Raw genomic sequence first — 21,006 nt, forward strand, 5'->3', positions numbered from 1 at the left:
ATAATTCTGACCAATTACACCTGTACTCCTTAAAGCAAATGCTACCAAAATCTCAACTCAGCATAATTCTACTCTCAGTTGTACTTGAAAAGAATAAATCACTGGACAACTCCATGGAAATAATTCTATTTTTTTTAGAGGAAATAGACATTTTTCATACACTGCTCCACAGCTAAGAGAAATATGGGAGCCGAGAAACTAAAGAGCCCTTGTGAGGTGGTGGGCTTGAGCTACGCTATTTGGTTTGTCTCACTGTGGTCGCACTTCAGTTGCTCAGAGGAGCCTTTGGAAGTGTGACAGGACCCATTGTCATGGTGTAAAATCTATTGTGTTGAAACAGCAAAGTTATATTAAAAGGTAATTTTTCCTCTACAATTCTTTTTTAAAGAAATGGTTTGCCTTACAAGGCAACTCATTTTGTTTCCTAGTCTAAATCTGTATCTTCATAAGCCTTTGGGGATTCTGTGATGGGATAATAGCTGTAGTTAGAATTTTTAAGGAACTTCTGCTAGATTCAAAACATAGCTTATTTTTACTTGCATATAATTTCAGAATTCACTGTGTGGTTTTCTTAAGTTCATTTGAAAGTAAATAAGAAGTATAGATTGCAGTTAAACAGTATTTTTTAAAGATGTCATTGAAAAATTCTGTTGAAATATTTCCTGGGGGAAATGTCTTTCCAATGAAAGTGAAATCTTCCTCAAAATACTTGTTATCTTGAAGAAACTAAGCATCATCTGCTTCCAAACCCATTTTTTCTGCATTTTTGGTACCTAGACATACCTCTTTCTGAAAAAGATGAAAATATTAAAAAAAAGAGGTAGATGTCATTTCTGATAATGTTTTTTTTTTTTGTATGGGGAAAAATACAATTTTCTGAACAGCTGTGTTTCTTACAGACCTACCATAATAAATCAGTATTTGCCAGTAATCAAAGAAAAGAATATATCAGATATCAATCATAGTCTGGTTTTGAGTTTCCAAAGGATTATTATAAACAGCAAGGAAAAATATATGCCAAAATATATTAAAATACCTAAGGGCCTTTCTTCGGTGAAAAGTAAACCCTACCCTTCTTTTTGCAGATTGCATTTTGCTCTCAGCCAAGGCAAAATCACAGAAGTGCTGTCTGGCTGTTCTGGTCGCACCTCCAGGTAGTGCGCCTGGATACAGGGCTCCTCACACCAGGGAGAGCACTTGGGATGTTTTAGTGGAAATTCATGCAGAAGCAAAGAGTAGGGGATGAACTTGGCTGGCCCTGGCTTGCCCAGGCTTGGTCCAGCCTATGTGCAGCGCCGTGCTCACCCGGGCTCAGGAAGGCTGTGCCGCAGAGCACTGTGTTTCCCTCGCTTAGCCTCTCCAGAGACCTGCACTGGCTTCTGCCTGCCCCCACACTTTGCAAGCCAGCTCCACCTTGCACAGCGCTTCACCTGCAATTTGCTTCCAATGATTGCCTGTGTGTCAGTAAAGCTGTCAGGGAACGTCCTTATGAATTTTCGGCTAGGTATGGCCATATGGTTCAATCTTCACTGAGAAAATATGAAGATGTTTTTGAGTTTTTCCTACATCTTATGGTGTCTTTCTGCATTTCCTCTGGCGCATTAAGTACACAGGTGTATCACAGGGATTTTATGCTGGCTGCACATAATAGAAGATATATATAAACCAGGGGCTCAGATTTTCCAGCAGAAAATGTGGTAAAGAACCCAGCCCAAATGATGCAATTGTTCTTTCTCAGGTAGACGCCCAAAGGGGGAACTGATTCAGCCTACAGTTTTTTGTTATTTTCTAAATGTAATTTTAGCAGCATCTGTTAACAGAAAAAACACATCTTTTTTTTTTTGTCTGAAATCTCTCTTAATCTGTTCTAATCTTCTGGCTTTATGTTCTGGGAAGTTTGGAAAGAAAACAGGTGGCAAATCACTGATTTCAACATTCAGTTTTGGAAGTGAGTACCCTAGCCCTACATTGCCATTGGAGGCCAGGGCTGTGATTGACATGGATAATGATGTGCATGTTTTGTTGTTCTGGCTGTGTGAGTGTTGACTTGCTCCAGTGAAACTGCTCCAGAGAAAGAGTTTGGATTTGCTTCTTAACAGTACTTTCAAGTGTGTACCTAATATCGACGGTTTCTGACACAAGGTCCCAGAAATTGTTTTACTGGAGTGCTTACAGAGTGTAGAAAGGAAAGTGACAAAAGCCATTACGTTTTTGGATCTGAGTGACAACTTGCATGCACCTAGTAGGTTGGCTTTCCTTTCATGCCTTGTTCCTCAAAGTGTATAGGACTTAATGCGTAAAGACTTACTCTCTTGTGATAAAGCACAGCATTTTGAATTGCTGTAGAAAAACCATTCAGCAGCCCAGCATTACGCTTTCCTTCCACAAGTAATCCCCACCAGAAGTGTAATACCAGACTGTCATCCTTGTGAGGGAACCTTTGTAGGGTCCAGGTGGCAGTGGCCTGCTACATGGCCCAGGAGAGCAACCTCCAAGATCATTTCCCATAAACTCTAGCTGAACCTAGTAAAATATTGGCCACTCTGCATGCTGCAGTAGATGAATATGACCTCCATTTATCTTTCATATTATAAATATTTTCTGTGATTTAAGGCATTCATTGCTTCCTTTTGCTGTCAAGGAAATGAAGGAAATACATTTCAGTAGCACTTTACAGAATGTACTTATCTTCAGTCATTGCTGTAAATACGCAGTGATCATATTCTCACTGTGCAAAATAAATCAGAATGTTTTGCCAGTTAGTTCACTCAAGTCTCAACTTAAGTTATGACTAGTGTCAGTTTTTCCCTTGTTAATAAACTTCTTAGCTACATCACATTTTTAATGCATTTGACTGTTTCACAGTTATAGTTAATATAGAAGCACTGGAATAAAATCAAGGTCTGCTGAGTATCATTTTCCTGTTTTATTTAGAACAGCATGGATCACATAAATAATAATAGCGGGATTTGTAAAGTGCCTCACCCCTGCAGTGCTTAAAGTCCTGAACAGAGGAATGAAAGCGGGATTAGAGGTGTCAGTCATTGGCATATAATGACAAATAAACAAATGAAATGTGATCATACGGAACCTAGGGAGAACAAAAAGAAAAATAATGAAGAAAGACCACAGAACCAGCATGTGGGAAATAGCTTAAAGTCAGGTAGAGCTAAAAGATCTTCAAAGGTGGAATGGGATGAAAAGAGACAAAGAAAGGCAGGAGTGTGCCAAAGAGTCTGTTGCAGCAGAAGCAAGGCTAGCTGCAGGTTTCAGGTGCTGTAGAGGTATGCAGACACAGGCATGCTCGCTCACATGCTCAGGGGTGTGACTCCAGACCTTTGATGCCCCTAATTTGCTAGGATGATGTCAAGAAACAAGCCATTACAATATCAGGGTCTTGTTAGGTCTACTTAGCAAATGTATTGGCATTAGCGGTATCCGTGACTTACTTTCAAAACTGAGGCTGATGTCAAAGGTGAACGCTAATTTCTCTGGTTTGATGGCCCTGAGGTTGCTTGCCCACTGTTTAAGAATAGCCCTTTAATTACCCTAAAGTGCAGCATGCTCGACTTGCTGGGGTTGTTTGTAAGCTTGGGTTTCAGGGAGATCTCTGGCTGAAGCATGTCCAGAGAAGGGCAAGGAAGCTGGTGAGGGGTCCAGAGCACAAATCTGGTGAGGAGCGGCTGAGGGAACTGGGGTTGTTTAGCCTGGAGAAGAGGAGGCTGAGGGGAGACCTTATTGCTCTCTACAACTGCCTGACAGGAGGCTGTAGCGAGGTCGGTGTTGGTCTCTTCTCCCAGGTAACAAGTGACAGGATGAGAGGAAATGGCCTCAAGTTGCATCAGGGGAGGTTTAGATTGGGTATTAGGAAAAATTTCTTCACTGAAATGGTTATCAGGTACTGGAACAGGCTGCCCAGGGAAGTGGTCAAGTCCCTGTCCCTGGAGATATTTAAAAGACGGGTAGACAAGATGCTTAGGGAGATGGTTTAATAGTGGACAGGTACAGTTGGACCTGATGATCTAAAAGGTCTTTTCCAACCAAATGATTCTATGATTCGGACCTCTGACTGGTGGGGAGGATGCCAAGGTAAAGCCTTGTTGAGGCTCCTGGCTTAGCTGTCGTAGCGTATTGGGTTCACACAAAAATGTACGGGAGCTCTCTAGGAGGCTGCTGGCTCAGCACTCACTAGTAATTAAAACAGATCAGAATAGGAGGTGGTGCCTGGGAGCTCTGGTGCTTGCGTGTGAGCCTGGGATTTGTCATGTGAGTGGAGGATGCTGTGATGGGACATGGTATGTGGAAAGAGGTGAATGTCAGAGATGCCTGTGTACTTGAGGCATATTTGAGTGTGCTCATATAAATGGGGAGAGAGAGGAGGAGAAATGTGGAGATTAAGTATCTCACAACCTCTTCCAACTCCCTCTCCTCTTGCTTGTGCATGCTGCACGTCTGCTGAGGGCGTTGCCATGTCAGCTTTGTCATTGTGATCATACAGTAATCTGCATAAGGCCTAACTTTCTGCTGTAATTTTTTGGGCTTTCTGCTTCTTCTGTTCACCTTTCTGTTCCCTCTCCCTCACTTGCATCTGTCATCATCCCTTTCCCCTTCTGAGAACGCTGTTTCTGCCCCCTCTCTTTCTCTACTGCCTCCAGCTCAGCTTTCCTTCAGCACCCTGACTCCACTGATATTTTCAACCCTTGCTTTAATTTTTCAACCACGAGAAAACATCACCCAGCCAAAGCCTTGTTCCTTCCCCAGCTGAGATGGCTCTGGGTGCTGATGTGCAGTGTCACTTGCACCACCGCTCACTCCCATGATCCCTGCAGGACGCGGGTGGCACCTCTGTGTGTCTGCCCCATGCCGCCAGCAACACCAGCTGTGCTGCAGGGAGTCCAGACAGGAGATTCTAACCTGTTCTGCTTCTTTGACTCCTCTGCTGTAGTGAGCACTGCTGTGTAGAAGTACAGAGTCCGTGGGGCCAGGCGACTGCTGTGGGGAGTGTTTCTGCAAAGAAACCTTGAACCAGAACGTACATGGTGAACTGACTAATTTGAATGCAACTGGTTTAAGTGGGTTTGGATTTCAACTAAAAATATTCACTCAGCCCTCGCCTCAATCCTTCATATTGTGTCCATAGAGTTTATGGAAACACTAAGTTAATTGCTTGGGTGTTTCCAGAACTTCTCTGGTATTTAATTTAAGATAACACATGAGGAAGTGTGTTTGCAGTTGAACGTAAGTTCTTTTTTACATCCTCAGTTTATAGTACACAAATGTTATTTTTATAAAAAATTCTTCCTGGTCACTGCAGTAACTGGCAGATCTCATTCAGGCTGAATACACAGGCTGTTTCCTCTCCATAGCAGTCATCCCCCTAGCTGGCAGACAACTAGGACAGTATTGCTAATTGCAGTATAACTGTTCTAAGGGAAAGCAGAAGACTCTCTTGTCCAGGGCTGCCGGTCTGACACTGCTAGCAGTAACATATAGTTGCATATTAAAGAAAAACATGGCCATGAGCGATCAAAACAGAGAGACTTAGATGCTAGTGAGTATCAGAAAAAGCCCACAGAATGCTCTTTGATTTAAATATAATGTGTCTATAAAAGTGTCATCCCTGATTCACCTCTCTGAACTGATGAGGTCAGTGCTGCCAAGACTGTGGTATGGTTTTGGCTGTTTTAAGAAGGTACTGTATCAATGATGGAGTCGATAGTCTAAAATGGAGTGACAGTGCCACTAACTTCTGTAGTAAAAATAACCCCAACCAAACTCTGAAACTGGAAACAGCAAAAAGAGAGAAGTGATAACTATGACTGAGAGGGAAAAAAAGGAGATCAAATGAGATGAGCTTAGTTCAGTCCAATTATTTGCTGAAATCTGGTGTGAGACTCTCAGGCCATAAGACTCCCTAGGAGGAGTGTAAAGGACCACCTTAGAGATAGGGTATCTCTGAAAAGTAAATGCAAAACTTCTAATATGGCCTAAGAATTGCTTCTTTACATTTCTGTACAAGCAACACCTAAGATATCAAGAAATATGCATTAGCTGTGTCTTTATCTATGTCTTCTGTCAGGAGGGATTAGGCTATTTAAATCTATAGGTTGCCCAGCGAGATGATGAAATCTCTGACACTGGGGACACATAGAACTCAACTGGGCTGGGCCGAGCAACCTGACCACTTCAGAATTGGCCCTGCTTTGAGCAGAGTGTTGGATCACAAACATCCAGTGGTCCCTTCCAACCTAAATTATTCCATGTGACTATATGTCGGCCCCACATACTTTCCTATGCAGAATTTCAACAACACACCTCACCACATTAAAAATAGTAAAAAAAGAATACCCAGAAGTTAATTTCTCTCTTTGCTGTTTAATATGACAGCACATCCCAGCTCCACATCTCCAGGTACTGTAGAAAGGTACACTGAGAAACATGAGGTGCACTCTTTCTAAATGAGTGTGATGGGAGGAGGGTTTACCACTGCCACATCCTTCCTCTTCCCCAGAGCAGGACATAAGCTTCTGGGTGAGTTTTTTTAGTCTCTTACAAAAATCTGGGATAGAAGGAGGGTAGCACCCCAGTTCACTAATCTCAGATCAGTTATCTCTTCTTCCTCTCACTTGAGTACATGAAGATTTTATGCCCTAGCAGAATCCCTGTGTTCGCTGCAAAGTGAAATCAGTAATTAATGAGAAATGCCTGACGCTACTTGCATGAGGGATGGTACATGTGCACATACAGGTGGCACTAGGATCAGGTGTTAGGAGCCATTTTTATCTTTAATGGAAGCTGACATAAAAATCCTTGTGACAGCTCAGCATTTTGTATTGTGTTTAGCACCTAGATGAATGCTAAGGATACTTGAGTATAATAATGAATGAGTATTAAGGAAAGGAGAGTTTCCAGTAGTACAAAGAAATTTTAAGTATCTGGTTGGCAAATAAGTCCCTTATGTCATTCCTGAAAACTAAGCAAGCTCTAGTACCCTCAAGAGATGTCAGCTACCTTCATAGACTTTGGCATGTTTTTGCCACTGCACAGTCTCAGGTGACAAAAATAACAGTAATCCCTGGATTTGCATTTCAAGAGGAGGAAGCAGCTCCCTGGGACAGGCCAGGGAGATTTCAGTCTATGGAAGGAAATACTAAATGAATGCTAAATGACAGTCTGTTTTTCTCAGGGTTTAAAGCATCATTCATTCTTGGGTGCATACCAGCCCATGGTTGTTGACAGAAAAAGCATTGGGGCTTTTCTTGGGATTTTTTTTTAATGTGTTTATTTATTTATTTACTTCAGCTGTGGAAAATTTAAATGGACAGTTATGTCTGGCTTTTATCAGTGACTGATATTTTGTATTAAAAAAATGAAGTATGAATTAAAAATGTGTAAATTTTGTAAGAATGCATACATAGAGATGAAATACATGTTAGTTATTTGTTATTGGTCCCTTTCTTTTAAAACAGATGCAGAGGCAAATAGTATGGAAATATAAAATTATCAGTTCTTCGCCATCTCCTTCCATTGGTGCATGGAGCAGAAAACCAGTAGCATAGTTTGTGGATGTAGTACCTCTGTCCACCCAGTGTCTTCAAAGATCTTGAAGGACAGTCTTCAGTCAGGAGAGGAAAAGGAGGCATTAGTTTTGGTACTGTTACAACCCCCAGAGACTACCTTGCCAATCACTTCCTTGTCTGTTGGACAGAAGATGCTGAAGGCCAAGGATCCTTCTCACAGAGACCTGTAATGATGCTTAGCTTGTTTGTGGATAGTTTTCCTGATCTGAATTGACTCTTGCTTTTTCAGTCTCTGCTGTGAGTCTTCAAAAATTAAATATTATTCTGTTTGCTCCCTGTATGTATGCTAAAGGAATCCACAAGCCTCAAACTGTGTATTTTCCAACTTTCCTTAAACTTTGTCCCTGAGCAGTAAGTACCTACTGTGTGATGGAAATTTTAATGTGCCATGAAACTTGGGAAGTTGCTATTTAAATATTCCTTTCAACTTGCTCATCTGCAGTTGCTTCCTAGACTTTGATATGCCTGATCAACACAATTTTGCAGTAATGCTGATTAATCACTCTTTAAGGGACAAAACTCCCCATAATGGAGATGGTGTAGCTTTAAAAAATAACCTATATAAATCTGCAGTTCTGTCTTGAATCTCTTCTGTTTTGTCAATCACCTCCTTTGTGCTACAGGTTGGATCAGAATGATATTGCTTGGGATGGGTGTAGCTCTCATTACAGACTTTTCACTCCTGGTTTCTCCATTTCCATGTCAAACTTCTGAACATGTGCATTTGCTGCCTGTGGGATGTTATAAATCCCTTCAGAACAGAACCAGAAAGTAGTTCAACTCTATTGTTTCATAGGAAATTACAAAGCTCACATTAAGAGCGTGTACTTGTCTTAAAGGGGTCAATGGCAAGTCGTGACTGCTGATGGTATTGGAAATTACAATGGGTAAAATGCATTTCATGTTATGAAGAAGACAAACAGCAAGCATAATGCAAGTGAAGACAGATAGCTTTTCCTTCATCAAAATATCTATTGCCTCTGGACAAACTACTTTACTTAAGAAAACTCTAAATCTAACCTATGGTCTCACATTACTTCTAGAAGGAAAAATAAACTCTGGAAAGTAACATAAAACATTCTCTAATCAAAACTATTTCATCACAGTCAAAAAACTCAAACTGGTTAACAAAAGCTTTTCATTTCACTTAATGATGACAAGCAGTGGAGCTTCAGAAAGTCAGGCTTTTTCTTGGAAGAGTAGAAGGTAGCTAACAAAAAACACAGGTGAGAAAGGAAGTTTGTCAAGCCCAAACTGGGAATTGTTTTATTAACTGCTCCAAGCAGAACCTTAATCATTTGACTCATCGGCTAGCCCTGAGGACTCTGTTTTGCCCAAGCATATTTTCCAATATGTGTTTAAAGTTAGGATTTGGTTTAACTTTTAACCTCCACACAAGCAATCTGCACTGCAACTGTTCCAGTAAGTACCTGGGGAGATCTCTGGAGATTTGCTGCCCTCAGCGGGAACAGCATTCTCCTTTTTCTGTCATGTATAATAAGGAAAGGGAAGATGCCAAGAAAATGCAACATTCAGCCTTTATTCTGTCTCCCACATAGTCTGTCTCGTTAAGCACTTCTCCTGAACAGAGTTTTCATGTTGCTACATGTATTATCTGCTCCCTCCTCTTTCAGGAAGCTGTCCATCATAACAGCCTTTTGCCACATTCATTTGAGACAGCAAAATTTACTACAATACCCGTGCCCTTCTAACCTGGTTAGCATTCTGATTGTGCTTCTTACATCTGATATCATCAGATAACTAATGCAAAACGTTCCAAAGTTGTATTTCTCTCTGCACGCTCACTGCCCCCCTGCCTTATTTGTTTGTGAGTTAATTTATTTTCCCCTCAGCTGTACTTCCATCCTTTAAAAAATCTGATGGATTCTTTACAGGAGCCATGGTTGATGTAATGAGTGCTAGTCTTCTGATGACAGCAGGTTGTCATCACAAAGTGTTTTTTCTGGGGCTGTGATTTTGTGAGAGCCTGCCCTAATGGATTCTGGTTGCTTATCAGCTTGGGTTCTGCTGATCATGTTTCACAACGGTGCTCATCTCTCCATCCTACGTGTCCATGGTTAGGTTTTCTAACTGGGGACAGGGAATGCATTTGTAATGTCATATTAATGCATGGTGATCCATCACTGCAGTGCAGTGATTTATGTATTTGCATAGTTCTGCATATTCTGCTTGTGGAAGTCTCTCCAGGCTTTGCTTCTGGGAAGTCTTTAGCTCATTCTCATAAACTTCTTGGGCCTTGCATATTTGTCTGTCTCTCTGATATTTCTTCTGCTGTGTTTTTGCCCTTAAAATATCTCCAGTGTGGTAAAAATGGAACATAAATGGAGTCATTTCTCTGTTGAGCTGCGCAAACTGTCCTCAGGTGGAAGACGTCTGCCTCGCTTTGGGTCCTGGGCTGCTGAGAGCTTCCACGCTTTCTGTCTGTGATCAGCACGGGCTGCTGTCACTGCCCCCAGCAGTCTGAATAACTAGTCTGTGCAAAGGAGGCAGTCTGTGATGGTAGGGGTCTTTCCAATGTTCAACCCATGCCTGTCATTGCTGCTGTATGGTTGCACTGTCTCCTTCTGCAGCTTAACTTACCCATCTCCTTGTTTTCCCTCGCGGTTTGAAAAGGTCCATTTTTAGTCCACGTAGAGAACCTACAGTTTTCCAGTTTGATGTATTCTTGTGGATGTCTGAATATCATGAGTTATGTACTTTTATCTAGAGCATTAATGCTTTTTTATACATAGGATACTGCCCTAAACACTGTTTCCCATCTGTAGGTGTGGTGTACTTGTGAGCCAGACAAGAAATCCTCAAGGGTCTGCCCATTCCAATAAAATGATGGAATTGCACATCTGCAAATCTTTGCCTCATGCAAGTTTGTCCTCAGATTCTTTCTAGCCCATCATTTACCTCCCTTGTCTTTTATTCATGCATTTCCTTTTGCAGAGTTATGGGGGTCTGTTCCCTCTGTGATTTCTGCTCTTCCCTGTACTGGTATTCTTGCAAATTAGTTGAGTGCCAGCTTTGCTTATGCTTGGCAGTTGGGTATAAGTGATATAAACTCTCTACTTGCATCCAGGGTTCCTTGCTGCATGTGGAGAAGACTGCTGAAGTACTATCCTTGGAGCAGCTGTATCCTTTCTTCTTCATCCAGTAGAAGAGCTGGGTCCTGTGGAATTTGCTTGTTGCAGAAGTCAGACATTTTTATGCAGTTTGGCAACACACAGGCCTATAATTTTGTCAGAAACTTGATTACAACTGTTGAAAAGTAACCTCTTGAAAACAGCATTTTTCTGCATTAAAAATGTGTCCAGAGCTTTTCTAGGAAGTCATTGATTTCTTCTAGCTGGCAGCTGATGAACAGTGTTGCTGTAGTGTATGCGGTGGCCTGTGTACATTATGGTTAAGATGTGGACTGTTCTTTTTTGGATTTCCCTCTTACACAAGCACACAGTGATTTTGCAGCTGTTTTGGTGCAACCTAAAGAACGTGCAGCTGCTGAATACATTATCTTTCATGTCCAAGAGCTGGTGTGATCTTTGTTTTTAATTTTGGATCTTTTTTCCTTCAGTGCTCTCAGTTTCCGATTTCATGTACCAGCAAAAATGAAGCTTTTTCAAACTCTATGTCCAGCCCTGAGCATAGATAGAGATGAGAAAACTCAGTGTATGGCAGAGATTTTACTCCTTTGCTCTGTGTACACTGTCCCTTCCTAACCCTGAAAACAGTGTTTCAGGATTCCTGGCCATTACTACACACGTATGTCTGATTGTAAGTTTTTAGATGATGTAGTGACAACCGCAAACAATCCCAGCAAAACCAAATGGAGAAACAACTGTAAAAGAGGCAGTTATGGAAAATTAAGTTTTTCAGGTCTCGGTCAGCAGCACCAACAGTTTGGTTTTTTTCACAGTCTGAACAGAAATGGGTTTGGTTACATCACCACAGTTTCCAAGGAACAGGTGTCAGTGTCCACGCACAGTTAGCAGTAATTGGTATGTCTGAGGCAGCCCCGGGAGAGCCAGGATTAGGCACAGAGTCACAGAGGCAGAGCTGTGCTCTTCCCCGTGTAGCTGGTTCAGCCAGCTCCAGACGAAGGTCCAAGGTAGGGCCAATACTAACAGATAGGCACCATGTGCCCTGCTTTGGAAGTGGATGCTTTCCATCATTGTTAATCCACTGTCAGACACTACACCTAAATCCGCAAGCCTTGGTGAGAACTCTCTTGGTGTAGTAGGACATGCTGCAAAGCTTGAAGCTTCTCTGCATTTCTGATAACACTTCCAATGCTACTCTGAGAAAATCCTACCAGGTTTTGTCAAGGTTAGTTTAAAAATTAAAATGCTTAAAAATTGAAAAAAAATATTTAAAATTTCTGCTGGGCCTTATCTTGTCATAAGGTATGGGAATGAATGATCAAATATTTTTTCTGTAATTTGTAAGGATTTAATAAAGAAAAAGTTATTTTTTTATATTTTTTCCAAATTATTTTTGAAGAATTTTTTTTCTTCAAAATAATTTTTTTAGGAAAAAATACTTTTCTCCTGAATGGATTGCAGTCCAAACAGGATAGTTTTTATGACAAAAATCAGACTAGATTGTGGTCCTTGTGACAGGAATTGGTCCTACATTTTAGATACTACTGTTTCTTTCCCAAAGTTTTTTTAAGGTTTAAATGCCAAGGTGGCTACAGAGACTTCTCAGGAGAGCTTACCACCCCAGATGGATCTGCTCGGATGTTCTCGCTGCTCACCCACAGAATCTTTAATGCTTTCTCTGGGAGGGAGCCCAAGAGGTGTGAAGGTGCTGCAACTTACTACTAGGATTATTTACTACCAACTTGCCTGAGGACAGACCTGGTTCCTGAATCCAAAGCAATGGTAAGGGAGAAGGCAGCTGAACTCATTTAAAGGGCAGCTGACTGGACTACAGTGTTCCACACTGACCCATCAGAAAATTATTTTGGCTACTGCACTGCTGCCTACTTCTGCCTCTGAAGACTTCTGTTTCCATCACATGCTATGGGCTGAATTGTCACCTGTTGACAGATTTTAGCCCATTCAGGGAAAAACATGAAGACGAATCAGAGACCCGGTTATAATTCCCCGAATTATATTTCTCAGTAGACAATCCTGATGCTGCAGTCAGTCTCTCGGGCTGCTTTGACATGTGTCAGCTGAGGAGAACAGCCTAGAGCACCTCCTGACCCCACTCCTCCTGTCATCATCACTGGCATTAATGCAGGGACATGGCAGAGGAATACCCTCCTGAGGGGCTTTCACAGAGGGTGAGAGGCTGACTCTTCCTTCAGAAGCTGCTTCTCAGGACTCATTTCACCTAGAAATACACTACATACATCATACGCTAACAAATAACTCAAGAACACTTCAATGGTTTCCACCTGTGGCTTGAAGGGAGTGACTGATGGTGGAGACTAGAACAGAGAAGAAAAAGAGGATGTGGATTTTGTAAGTATCCTGTCAGGGATGATGGATGCTGCAAGAACATTTTGGCTTTTATTGTGCATACTTATTTGATGGTTCTGCTTTTTGTTGCAGAGTGTGCTGAAAAGTGAAGTCTTGCGTGTAACTCTAAAAGCTGCCTTTTTTCTTAATGCTGCCTATATTTTGTCTGCAGGCAAGGGTCTACTGCCCAGCATAAGGGAGCTGACTATTGTTTTTCTTCAGAAGAAACTGCATGCAGTTTTAGTAGTTACAACAGCAGGGGGACTAATTGTATTCACTAGAGTCAAACATAAATAAAGTGTCTAAGAACTGGTTCTAGGCTGCAGAGATTGTCTGTGAAAGAAGTCTGTCCAGCCTCGACAGTGACATTGTCCCAGGTGAAGGAAAGCGAGCACCCTGGTAACCAAAAGCCCGGTTTATTTATTTTTTTTTTTTCCCAGCAGAAGTGATATTTAAAAGTTGGGAGAAATTTGTCTTAGACTCTGACTTCTTTTTCAGTTATTTGAGTGCATACACTAAAAAGCCAATAATCTTTGAAGGGCAAACACCTCCATCAGAGGTAGGAGAAAAGTATACGAGGCTATTATCTTGTCACGGTGTTAAACGGGACAGCTTCTTGGCATTCTGGAAAAGAGGAGTTGACAAAGAGCTATGGTGTGGTGTATTGTTCTGTGGACTGAATTTGATATTCTGAAATGTGAGGTTATGGTTTGTATGCTAATGGGAACCTGAATGAGGAAACCATTCATTCTTCAATGAGATCATATTCCCCTGTTCCTCATATACCTTACAGAGGAGATATGTGGGCAAATAAATTGCTACTACTAGATGTGCATTTTTTGTTCAAGGCTTCTGTGCTCCTGAGTTTGGACAGAGATTTTTTTTTTATGATAATTACAATTATATATAAAACATTCTGCAAAGAGAATTTATCGCTGTTCCTATTCCTCTGTGGTGTCTCTCACAAAGCCTATGCTCTGTACATAGAACTACTCCTTGAAAAGTTGAGAAATAGAATTGTAATTAAAAATGAGAACTAAAATACTGCTTGGATATGAATAAAGTATCAGGCCTGTTGTAGTTCATCTGTGGCCAGAAAAAGACTCCCTTGGGGTTACTCCAGTCCTCAAAATACAGTTTTCTTATCCTATTCAAGACATCTTACTAGATTCCTTGTTAAATGGAGAGATTGAATTTCATTGGGATTCTCAGTCTACCCTGACCTTTTAAAGTAAACTATAATAAAAAGCACAAAAAGAATCTGATACCATAAGGGTACACCATATTTGGGCCAGCAGGTGATATTCTTTGATATCTGTGGCGACCATCAATCTGTCATTTCTCTGCATTGTGTATGCCAGTATCATAGACGTTAGACAAACCAAAACAATCCCAAACTCTCTGAAATCTTTTTAAAATTTCATACACCCCTCTTTTTTTTTCTGACAAAGAATAATTCTTTTCTTTCAAAGATCAAAGACTGATACCCCATGTGGGTCTGGCACAAAACCCTACATCTCCTCAAACTGTTAGATACTTATTTGCTGCTATTCAACTGCCAGACATAATCAGTTAGATATTCTTACAAACTTTGATGGCTGTGAAAGATGTTCGTGACAATGATATCTCTTCCAGGGTATGACTAGGTTGCCATATGACATGATTTCATGGGTTTATTTTCAGTTTTGTCCTGCTTGTGCTGAAGTCTGTTATGGTTTTGGCATGGGTTTTAATAAAAGCAAAACTGGTCATTCTTTGTATTTCATGACAAGGCTAAAAAAAAAAAAAACATTTCTGAAGGCAGAGACCAAAGCACTTAATGGTAAATGATAGCAGATTCATCACCAGGTTAGACACTTGAAATATGGCAGTCCACTTTGAATAGTTACAAAACCCATTGCCTACCATCATTCTCTGCAGAGGATCTATTGCATCTGCCTGTCAGTTCATATGTAACCTGAATCTCTTGACACAAGGAAAAGGTAAAATAAAACGCTGTGTAAAAATCACTGTGGACTTGCAATGTACCTAAATATGATACTCCAGTTCAAAGAATGGTGTTTGAACCAGACTACAGTTACTGACAAACATGTTATTAATGATCAGCCATCAAATGCTTTTGATTAAAGAGAGAAATCCTGTAGCACTAGAGAAGGCCATTTCTCTTTTTTTCCTTATACTATAGTGGAGGTACTTAGAGAAAGGTGAACTGCTTTTTAGAAAGATTAATTACACCTGTGCTATATTTTTATCCTCTTTGGACATCAAGAAAAAAGAGAAGCTGACTTGACTTGATAGTATTTTATCTATAAATGACACAGACAGAAACTCCTTAGTTACAGGAGCTGAGTGAATAATATATAATACTACATGAAGCATTGCACTGAGAATCCCAGATACGTTCCAGCCATTTTTAGGAAAATTTAAAGGGACCCCCCCCCCTCCCCCCCCCCACCCAATTTGGCCCTGTTTGTCTTAACTAGAAGCATTTTGAATGCACTCAGTTAAGTATGTAATGGGGTAATGTTCCACAGACATAAGTGTTGGCTTTTCAAATGTATTTAAACATCTTAGGAGATAGATAGATAGATAGATAGGTGTTCCTGAACTTTTCAGCTACACCAAGAAAAATTAGAAGCTGAAGACCTAGGGTAATCTGATGCCAGACATCTACCCTGCTTCGACTTGTTTGAAAATCCCAGTGAGTCTGCAGTCACATGCTTAGATCCCTAGACATAGCTATAAGACTATCCCAGTATTGCCAACTGTGTCCCAGAGCTCATGCAAAGTTGGATGTTCACAGAGGTATGTACCATTCTGTGTGTCCTTGAGCATGATGTATTGCTTTTCTCTTGTGGCTATTAAATTCAGCTCAGATTTTGTGTGTCAACAGCAGTCTGACCCTTTTGCATGTCACCCTGTGTTCTCTGGTGTTTTGGGTCCACAATGCCAGGCCTAGTCCTTGCTAGCTGACATGTTCTGGGTTTCCACCTTCAGTCCGCCAGCTGAATGTCTAGCATATACCTCAATATGTGAAATTAATTCTCCTCAGCCAGGAGGCAAGGCAGAGCTTGGTGGGGGATATAAATTTTGAGGAAAAAAATAAGGGGAGAGGGTTCAACTTATACAGCCCCGCTGAAGGTGGATCTGGCATTGATCCTACTGTGCATGTGTGGTTGGTTTGTATGTGTTGGTGTGGCTGAGGTCCTCCAAGGGCGTAAGGCTGTGGTGCATGAACACATAAACTGCACATGTGCTGCAGCCTCTGGACAGAAACTTCCATTACTGTGGCTTTGGGAGGGGGTCTGGACTGCCAGTGATAAAACAGACTATGGGCTGAAACTCCCCATGCTGCTGGGGGTGATAAGGTAGAGATGAAGGTCATGCCCCTGTTCTCCTTGTGCCTGTAATCAGGCAGATAAAGATCAAACTGCATCATACACAATAAAGATGCTAGTCATGCATGAAGGGTCATAATTACAGACCTCTGTTCCTGTGCAGAATTCAGTCATACTTTTGCTCTTCCAAAATGATCCTGGCAGAGGATTGGCATGCCAGAGAAGGAATGAATGTCACCTTTTCTTGTAGCTGCTGGTTGCGGCGGCAGAATGCTAGAGATGAATATATTGGGTGAAGTTGTTTTTTCCATATGAAGTAGAGTGTTGTTTCTTGAGTTACACTTCTTTGGCCGAGTCAAGCATTTCCTGCGAGGACTGGATGTATTCATGCTCAGGCCCTGATCCTGCAATCTGATCTAACTGGGGGAGTTACGTCTTGTGCAAAGATGAAAAGCCCTCACAGGATCTCTGCCTAGGTGAAAAGGTCTGCCAGGGTAGAACAGATTGCAGAACTGGAACCAACAGCTGAAAACCAAAACTGACTCAGAATAAAATACATAGATAGAAAAAAAAAACCCCAACCCAGTCTTCAGCGGATCTTGAAAACCCACTGTGCTCACAGGAAAATAATTTTTCAATGGTTTGTTCCAACAAACTGGTTTTGGAGTTTTCAAACTTTTCAGGCTGACTTAATGTTTTTTATTACATTTTCTTCAGTTTTAACTTGGGCAGTATTCCCCAAACTGTAGACAAAGCTGCAATTTGAGAAGATATTTTCCCTCTGCAAAATGGTTTGCCATTTTTCATTGTGTAAGGAGTTGTAGGCAATCCTGAGGTGGCTTGTGGAGAATATGATAAATTTGCAAGGCATACTGTACTTAGAGAAAAAAGATGGAAAAGTTCCTCCACGCTTATTTTCTCCCCCATTTATAATCATTAGGCTTTAAATGCCCCATACATCTCTGTCATTTAGATAAGAGGCATTGATTGCTTAACTGCTGCACAGACATTTCATACACCTGGTTTTATGGTTTTAGATGACATTTCAGGGGTAGAAAGAGAAGGAAGTACTGTAAAAAGTGTTCACAGTTTGCAATGTCAAACTTTATTACATAAAGTCATAAACAACCCCAATTAGTAGTAAGTAGGTTCATAGCCAGGGTTTTAAGCCAGCTCTGGCTTCATTAAATGTTTCCTGCAGTTGAGCAAGGCATTGGGATATATAAACTGAGCTCTGATTTATAATAAAACACAGTAAAGTTTTAGAAAAGCTTTGCTTTTCCTTCTGATTGATTTCTTGTCAAGGTCCAGCAAAGCCTGAGGAAGGGGTTAAGTAGAGGTCTTGAGGGACCACTTGACATCTGCTACACTTGTGACTTTTTGATCTTGTTTTTTTTCCTCGCTTTGAGGGATGCCCTACAGTAAAGGCCATGTGTGCCTGCGTGTGTTTCCCAGAGATGGCCGGGGGTGGGAGGGGCACAGTGGCCAGGGGAGCAAAGAAAACAGCTCCTTGATGACAGATCAAATGAAGGCAAAAAAAAAAGAGGAGAAGGGGGATTACATGCTCCATAATCATGATAATGGGAAGGAAAACACTGGGGGTCTCAAGTGTGAAAGCCTTTGTCCAGAGGAATGTAAGTGTCAAGGATGTTTTGATATTATAAACCAAAACTGCCTGGGAGAGCAGCTTTCACCCACTCCTTCGTATGCAAGTGGCCAGCCGTGGGCCTCCTGGTGCAGTTTCCCCTTCCTGGGCACCAGAGGCAGCCAGGGGGAGGCCACAGGCCCTGACATGGCCCAGGGGTCCTGGTCTGGGCACCCCAAGAGGAGGGCTGGGAGCTCGGGGCAGGTGGTGGGTGGCCAGGTGTCGCATGGAGAAAGCCACCAAGATGGCCTCATGCGCTGGTCACTTTGGAGGGTGACATCTAACTTCTCTTGTACTTCTGTCTCCCAATCTGTTTTTTTTTTTTCCACACCCCTTCACTGGCCCCACCAACTTGTGGGTTCATTAGTCAAAAAAAGTTTGTTTATGAGAAAGTAGTTCAGCTACTTGATGGGTGGACATCATCGCAGGGGCTCCTGCTGGCAGCATGGAGATGTCTGCCTTGGAAGTGCCTGCTTTGCAGCATGGGCACTGAGGTCTCTGAAATCCATGAGGAGGCTTCAGTGCATGCTACAGCCTCTAGTCATGGCCTCTGGGCACCGCAGCAGCAGTCTTCCTCTGGGGGATCTGTAGGTCCTGGGGTGCTGCTGAAGGGTGCTGGTGCTGGGCAGCTGTTGGTTGTCCTTAGGTGGCCACACCAGGACGAAGGGATGCTTCTTTGCTCACTGAGGCTCCCACATCTTCTTGGTCACTTTTTCATCTTGTGTACTTCCCTGGGGGAAGAGGAGTGCCAACTTGCTTCCTCAGGCAAGTTTATTGTTTATTGTGACATTTTGTGAATGAGCAGCCTGTTTAACCCATAGTTTACCCATTTCTCTTAAAGGCTTTTTTCTCCTTCTTCTTTCCCTTCTGCTTCCGTTAGCCGACCAACCTCTATTCCCACACTATACCTCAGTGATGAACTGGGTCAGGCACCGGCCTCTAGAATCCCACAAATGTGGGTGTTTGAAATTGTGCTCAGGTTTTAACCCAACAGTGTGGCTCCATCTCCAGGTCCGACATTAGGATTTACAAAATGAAGGGGCAATAAGGCCACCTTCGTGTGAGCAGAAGGGTCAATTTCCTTCTGGTGATCCTACTTCTTTGAAACAGCTATTTCCCAGGAATGGGTGTACCATGGTTTCTTGTGGAATTTCCTCAGCCCTCATTGCCACAGCTGTGATAGATAGCTGTGCAAAAGCTGCTGGCCGATGTGCCGGCATCTGGAAGTTGCATGGGGACAAGCTCGAACGAGAAGTCATCTTGCTTTCATGTGCCGTGATTTCTGCAAAGCTGGGGTCTCCAGTGAGGACTTAAACTAATCTCGCATAGTTTATGAGTGAAAATCCATTTACAATGAGAATGACCCCCACTGACCAAAAGTTTAAACAAATGCCCTCCATACACATTTCCTACAGTGGGGATCAAGTTCCATACGTGTGATGTAAGCAGGCCTCAAACAAGCCTCTCACCTACACACGGAACAGAAATCATTTGCAAGGAAAACCAAAATGACAGCCATATGCACGGGACATTTTATATGCTACGGCTAGGCTTGCAGACCCCAAGTAGGAGGATCTTCTGATCTGAAGATGCAATTGAAAACAGGTGCCCGACATGCTGCACATAAAAAAGTATACAGGCAATTTGGGAGCTCTCTGGAGATTCTTTCAACTGCTGAAAATATGGAGATAGCTTCCCAGCCCCTGATCTAGCTTCCCAGCCCCTGATCCTGTGCTTCCCCTCTAATTCCCCTGCTCCCCCTCCTCTCAGAAACAGAGGAAACTGCCAGGCCATGGTGATGCTGCCCTGTTTAGTAAAAAAAAATGTGAAAAGGATTAAGGAGGATCCATCAAAATGTCAGCCTGATCTTGAACGGCTGGAAAAGAAGCTTTTTTTGTTCAAGTGTCTGTCACAAAGACCTGGGTGACCTTGTTTTGCCAGTGAAAGCCTTTGACTGTGACCCAGGCATGCTTCCTGTGTCCAGCTCCTATTTAGCAAATAAACTAAAAGCACTGCCCATGTTTATGGTAAATACCTGATTAGGTTCTACTAAAAAAAAAATAAAAATTACAGCTGGATAATACAGGACCAGATTAGGTTTCCTTTTTATTTGTTGTCATCACGTGCTCCCGATATTTTTGAGCTCTAAGGCTTGTTAAGTGGATGTTTTAAAATGGTGCGACAGACAACGCAGCTGTATTTCATTTGTAGATAATTGATGCAATACATGTAATAACCCAACTAGATATGTTGACTCATGAGCTAATTTAGGTGTAGATGTTACAGCACTAGTGCAGCTGGAAATGTTGCCATCACAACAAATCAGTTGCAGATTAATGGAATCAGGTCCCTGTCTGCACTAGGAAGAGATAAAAGGCCACAGGCAAATATAAAAACAAGTTCTGAAGAGTTATTGTAAGTTTAAACAGTATTTGAAAATATTTTCCCAACCACAATGTAATATGAACCTGGAATCGCTTTACTATATGGTGATTTGGCAATTTTATATATAGTGGATTCATAAAGCTGAGAACATGGGTAAGGAGAAAGGAGTATGGCCTAATGTTTAGGAGGTGAGGCAGAGGTGAGCATTTCCACGCCTACTGTTTGCTCTGCTACTGAGTGATATCGGTAAAACTGTCCAGGTCTCCATTTCCTGGTGTGGGTCCTGGGGTGATGGTATTTACTAACTACCACTCCAGGACCTGCTGTGATTTGGTAACATAATCATATAGTTAGAAGGTAGTGCTGGAGACAGAGGGATTTGGCATCTCTTCTCACCTCTGCACGTTGCTGGCACCCCATGTCCCATTTGCCTCATCTATGAAAGAGAAGTAAAAGTGTTTATGGATTTTCTGAATGCTTTTTGTAATCTGTGGTGGAGAACAAACAAATATGCAATTCTGAAGTACTGTTATGACTATTCTTATCATTAACATCATAGCAATGTTTAAATACTGTGTACAAGT

Source organism: Egretta garzetta, unplaced genomic scaffold, assembly GCF_000687185.1.
Source record: "Egretta garzetta isolate BGI_Z169 unplaced genomic scaffold, ASM68718v1 scaffold596, whole genome shotgun sequence".
Taxonomy (NCBI): Eukaryota; Metazoa; Chordata; class Aves; order Pelecaniformes; family Ardeidae; genus Egretta; species Egretta garzetta.